Genomic DNA, 6835 nt, shown 5'->3' with positions numbered 1-6835 from the left:
GGGAGCTTTGCCCCAGTGATGTACTGGGCCGTACGCACTACCCTCTGTAGTGCCTTGCGGTCAGAGGGCAAGCAGTTGCCATACCAGGCGGTGATGCAACCAGTCAGGATGCTCTCGATGGTGCAGCTGTAGAATTTTTTTGAGGATCTGAGGACCCATGCCAAATCTTTTAGTCTCCTGAGGGGGAATAGGCTTTGTCGTGCCCTCTTCACGACTGTCTTGGTGTGTTTGGACCATGATAGTTCGTTGGTGATGTGGACACCAAGGAACTTGAAGCTCTCAACCTGTTCCACTACAGCCCCGTCGATGAGAATGAGGGGGCGTGCTCAGTCCTCTTTTTTTTCCCTGTAGTCCACAATCATCTCCTTTGTCTTGGTCACGTTGAGGGAGAGGTTGTTGTCCTGGCACCACACGGCCAGATCTCTGACCTCCTCCCTATAGGCTGTCTCATCGTTGTCGGTGATCAGGCCTACCACTGTTGTGTCGTCGGCAAACTTAATGATGGTGTTGGAGTCGTGCCTGGCCATCTAGTCATGGGTGAACAGAGAGTACAGGAGGGGACTGAGCACGCACCCCTGAGGGGCCCCCGTGTTGAGGATCAGTGTGGCAGATGTGTTGTTACCTACCCTTACCACCTGGGGGCGGCCCGTCAGGAAGTCCAGGATCCAGTTGCAGAGGGAGGTAGATAAAGGGGGTCCTTATTTAACAGATAAAGGGGGTCCTTATTTAACAGATAAAGGGGGTCCTTATTTAACATATAAAGGGGGTCCTTATTTAACAGCTAGAGGGTCCTTATTTAACAGATAAACGGGGTTCCTTATTTAAGAGAGTTACAGAGTGGAGAAAGTGAGACAGAAAAGGTTCTAATGACCGCTAGATACCTGTATGTATCCTATTCACAAGTAGAGCAGTGTTTCCCAACTCCAGTCCTCCAGTCCCTCGACAGTGTTTCCCAACTCCAGTCCTATAGTACCCCCGACAGTGTTTCCCAACTCCAGTCCTCCAGTCCCTCGACAGTGTTTCCCAACTCCAGTCCTCCAGTCCCCCGACAGTGTTTCCCAACTCCAGTCCTCCAGTCCATCGACAGTGTTTCCCAACTCCAGTCCTCCAGTCCCTCGACAGTGTTTCCCAACTCCAGTCCTCCAGTCCCTCGACAGTGTTTCCCAACTCCAGTCCTCCAGTCCCTCGACAGTGTTTCCCAACTCCAGTCCCCCAGTACAGGAAAGTTGGTTGTTTAATGTTATACGCCCATCGATGTTAGGATTTTAAAAGTTGTGTAGTGTACGCCCGGCTTTAGTAACAGCACTGTTTTCTGAGGTTTTGGTACATCAAGGCAGAGGGAAAACGGATAATTTCAGCTCTTTCTGGTGAAGTTTTCTCTTTTCCCAGTCTCTCCCTTGCTGTAGTGACGATAACACAGAGATGTGTGATTGGGGATTGGGAGTGACAGAAACAGCAATTAAAACAGTTCACACGTCTATCTTTCTTAAAGTGCTGCGAACGTGTGATAAAAATAAAATTACTTGAAGGTGTGACTTAAACGTGGGAACGAGTGACTTTATTAAATTTTTTATAAAATTAAAATAAATCACCAATCAGCCAAGTTTATTTATAACAATACGAAGTCTGATTAATTCAGTTCCAAAAAGTTGCGTTGATAGGCACTATACAAACAGGACCACTGCCCTGTTTACCATTGGATGACATTATCTCATAGGATGACAATGCCCCCATCCACAGGGCACGAGTGGTCACTGAATGGTTTGATGAGCATGAAAACGATGTAAATCATATGCCATGGCCGTCTCAGTCACCAGACCTCAACACAATTGAACATTCATGGGAGATTCTGGAGCGGCGCCTTTGACAGCGTTTTCCACCACCATCAACGAAACACCAAATGATGGAATTTCTGGTTGAAGAATGGTGTCACATCCCTCCAATAGAGCTCTAGACACTTGTAGAATCCATACCAAGGTGCATTGAAGCTGTTCTGGCTCGTGGTGGCCCAACGCCCTATTAAGACACTTTATGTTGGGGTTTCCTTTATTTTGGCAGTTGCCTATATCTAATAATAATAATAATAATAATAATAATAATAACAATAATAATAATAATAATATGCCATTTAGCAGACACTTTTATCCAAAGCGACTTACAGTCATGCGTGCATAAATTGTTATACTTATATAGCTTATATCATAGCTTAACATGAAATAATTTACTTTATAACCTAACTAATGCAAACCCATTAATGAACAATGTTATAATGTGGTTATGCTGTGTTTGTACACAGGATTTATAACCCCCAGCATCACCGATGGTAAACAGTGAAGGGTACACACGCACACACACACACACACACACACACCCACACACACACACACACACACACACACACACACACACACACACACACACACACACACACACACACACACACACACACACACACACACACACACACACACACACACACACACACACACACACACACACACACACACACACACACACACACACACACACACACACACACACACACACACACACACACACACACACACACACACACACACACACACACACACACACACACACAGCCTGCGATAAAAGCAGTGTAAAACAAATCCATTTCTTATGATATCCCCTCAGAACAGTGACCTGACTGTAGACCCTGCTGCCGACTCCATAACTAGTCAACCGGAGGCCACGGTGTGTGTTTGTGTGTGTGAGACACTGTGTGTGTGTGTGTGTGTGTGTGTGTTAGACAGTGTGTGTGAGTGTACGTGCCTGTGTGTGTGTGTGTGTGTGTGTGTGTGTGTGTGTGTGTGAATGGGGTCCTGCAGGGGCACTGTCTCTCTGTGTGTCTGCCAGAAGTCCTGTTGCCCTTTTCCCCTGCAATCCCACTTCTATTTGAGGCCACTGATTGTTCTGCCTCTGCTCTGGGGTCCCACGGTGGACCGATTCAAAGCCTTGGACTTCGGCTCGTTTTAGGTGCCGTGAAATCACCACAGAACAGCAAAGGCCCGGGACTCACTCACATGCCAACTGGAATTGTATTGGACATCATCACATCATCACGGCTCCAAGCGTGAAACCAGCCAGATCGCTCAAGATTGGCTTCGAAATTTTACCCTGAGGACTTTAGGATATCCCTTCAAAACCGACCACTAGAGGCAACAATGAGAGCTATATTGTCTTGGGTTTTGCGAGGGCATTGTGGACAGGGGTGGCGGATGGACGTAATCCCATGACTCCGGAACCGAAGGTCGTGTGTTTAATCCCAGTGGTAGACAGCATTTTTTTTTTTACCCTATCCCAAACCTTAACCCTTAACTTAACTATTCGGAATTAATGCCTACATTTAAAGGGATAATCTGCAGTTGCTACAACCATGAATGTTATGTACCCATTGATTCTTGAAGAATGTAACTTATAAATGCCCCATGAGCTTAGTTCAACTGTCGTACCCCATCAGAACCCAACATAGAAGCTTGTGTTTGTAAACAAAGTAAATGTAAATAAACACTGTATAGCCTCAAAACATGGTTAAAACTATAATATTTATATCATGGATGGTCAGTCCTTGCATCCATAGCTCTGTTTATGAATTAGAGATTGGTTACATTTCACCAGCCCCATCCCTCAGCTTTTTACTGTAACAGGGGCGGGAATTCGCTTTGTTATTGTTTCAACTACTGATTGCTGCTTTAATGCTTTAAAATCTGAAATCTTCACTTCTAAATAAGATTTAAAGTAAACTGAACGAGGACTAAAGCGGTATCTCTCTGGTGTTAAACTAAAGCATGAACCGCTACACATTTATCAGGGAGGGAAGAGAAGGAGGTGCCGGGTGCTTCAGAGATGGGTACTGGACTGCATAAAGTGTTTGGTTTAAACATTCATTTATATTAAGGGAATTCTGTTCATTTTCTGTTTTTGCAATTTCATAACCCAGAGAGACAGAGAGAGAGCGAGAGAGAGAGAGAGAGAGAGAGAGAGAGAGAGAGAGAGAGAGAGAGAGAGAGAGAGAGAGAGAGAGAGAGAGAGAGAGAGAGAGAGAGAGAGAGAGAGAGAGAGAGACAGAGAGAGAGAGAGAGAGAGAGAGAGAGAGAGAGAGAGAGAGAGAGAGAGAGAGAGAGAGAGAGAGAGAGAGAGAGAGAGAGAGAGAGAGATACAGTTGAAGTTGGAAGTTTACATACACCTTAGCCAAATACATTTAAACTCAGTTTTTCACAATTCCTGACATTTAATCCTTGTAAAAAATCCCTGTTTTAGGATCAGTTAGGATCACCACTTTATTTTAAGAATGTGAAATGTCAGAATAATTGTAGCGAGAATGATTTATTTAAGCTTTTATTTCTTTCATCACGTTCCCAGTGGGTCAGAAGTTTACATACACTCAATTAGTATTTGGTAGCATTGCCTTTAACTTGTTTAACTTGGGTCAAACGTTTCGGGTAGCCTTCCACAAGCTTCCTACAATAAATTGGGTGAATTTTGGCCCATTCCTCCTGACAGAGCTGGTGTAACTGAGTCAGGTTTGTAGACCTCCTTGCTCGCACACGCTTTTTAAGTCTGCCCACACATTTTCTATAGGATTCAGGTCAGGGCTTTGCATTGGCCACTCCAATACCTTGACTTGGTTGTCCTTAAGCCATTTTGCCACAACTTTGGAAGTATGCTTGGGGTCATTGTTCATTTGGAAGACCCATTAGCGACCAAGCTTTAACTTCCTGACTGAGGTCTTCAGATGTTGCTTCAATATATCCACATAATTTTCCTTCCTCATGATGCCATCTATTTTGTGAAGTGCACCAGTCCCTCCTGCAGCAAAGCACCCCCACAGAATGATGCAGCCACCCCCGTGCTTCACAGTTGGTATGGTGTTCTTCGGCTTGCAAGCCTTCCCCGTTCCCCTTTTTCCTCCAAACATAACGATGGTCATTATGGCCAAACAGTTCTATTTTTGTTTCATCAGACCAGAGGACATTTCTCCAAAAAGTATGATCTTTGTCCCCAAGTGCAGTTGCAAACCGTAGTCTGGCTTTTTTATGGCGGTTTTGGAGCAGTGGCTTCTTCCTTGCTGAGCGGCCTTTCAGGTTATGTCAATATAGGACTTGTTTTACTGTGGATATAGATACTTTTGTACCTGTTTTCTCCAGATCTTCACATGATCCTTTGCTGTTGTTCTGGGATTGATATGATATACTTTTTGCACCAAAGTATGTTCATATCTAGGAGACAGAACGCGTCTCCTTGCTGAGTGGTGTGACGGCTGCGTGGTCCCATGATGTTTATAGTTGCGTATTATTGTTTGTACAGATGAACGTGGTATCTTCAGGCATTTGGAAATTGCTCCCAAGGATGAACCAGACTTGTGGAGGTCTACAATATTTTTTCTGAGGTCTTGGCTGATTTCTTTTGATTTTCCCATGATGTCAAGCAAAGTGGTACTGAGTTTGAAGGTAGGTGTCACGTCTCCTCCCATTGCTCCCCTCCGGCGCTCTGATTTGCCGGTCTACTGAGCCACCGGTCTGAGCGCATCACCTCGGCAACACCGGAATGGAAACCCAATGCACCCTAATCACCTCCAGCGCACCTGCACCTCATCATCTCATCACCACCCCTATTTAGCCCTGGACTGTTCTGGATGATGTTGTGTGTGTGATTGTTTTGCTTCGTGTCGTTTACTCTATCTTTGTTAATTCTCTTTGTCATTGTTTGAGTAAACCTTGACCTTTTTAATTTCTGCGTCTACGTCCTGCCTCTTCGTATCCTCAGTACTCGTCACAGTAGGCCTTGAAATGCATCCACAGGTACACGTCCAATTGACTCAAATTATGTCAATTAGCATATCAGAAGCTTCTAAAGCCATGACATCATTTGATGGAATTTTCAAAGCTGTTTAAAGGCACAGTCAACTTAGTGTATGTAAACTTCTGACCCACTGGAATTTTGAGACAGTGAATTATAATTGAAATAATCTGTCTGTAAACAATTGTTGGAAAAATTACTGTCCTAACCGACTTGCCAAAACAATAGTTTGTAAACAAGAAATTTGTGGAGTGGTTGAAAAACTAGTTTTAATGACTCCAACCTAAGTGTATGTAAACTTCCAACTTCAACTTTTTGTATATGTACATATATATATATTTATATTTGCGGAAAAAAACTTATGGGGGATTGGAAGTGATGCAGACAATTACATTGATGGAAGTTACAATCTATCTGCAATATTAAAGCTGATCTACCCCCCAAAAATAACAAAATAAATACAAAAAAGATTTCACTAAATGGGACAAACACCAAATTGAAATAAAATATCCTTCCTGTACAACGTAAAACACCAAATAATGCATGCAGAGCAGAATTAGGCCAACACCCACTAATTATCCCAATCCAGAAAAGAGCCGTTAAATTCTACAACCACCTAAAAGGAAGCGATTCCCAAACCTTCCATAACAAAGCCATCACCATCCTGGGGCTGGTCCTGGGGCTCTGTTCACAAACACAAACAGACCCCACAAGCCCCAAGGACAGCAACACAATTAGAACGTACCAAATTATGAGAAAACAGAAAGATAATTACTTAACACATTGGAAAGAACAAACAAAAAAACTGCGCAAACTAGAATTCTATTTGGCCGTAAACAGAGAGTACACAGTGGCAGAATAACTGACCACTGTGACTGACCCAAACATAAGAAAAGCTTTGACTATGTACAGACTCAGTGAGCATGGCTTTGCTATTGAGAAAGACAGGCTATGTGCACACTGCCCACAAAATGAGGTGGAAACTGAGCTGCACTTCCTAACCTCCTGCCAAATG

Source organism: Coregonus clupeaformis, chromosome 33, assembly GCF_020615455.1.
Source record: "Coregonus clupeaformis isolate EN_2021a chromosome 33, ASM2061545v1, whole genome shotgun sequence".
Classification (NCBI taxonomy): Eukaryota; Metazoa; Chordata; class Actinopteri; order Salmoniformes; family Salmonidae; genus Coregonus; species Coregonus clupeaformis.
This window is presented reverse-complemented; position numbering follows the sequence as displayed.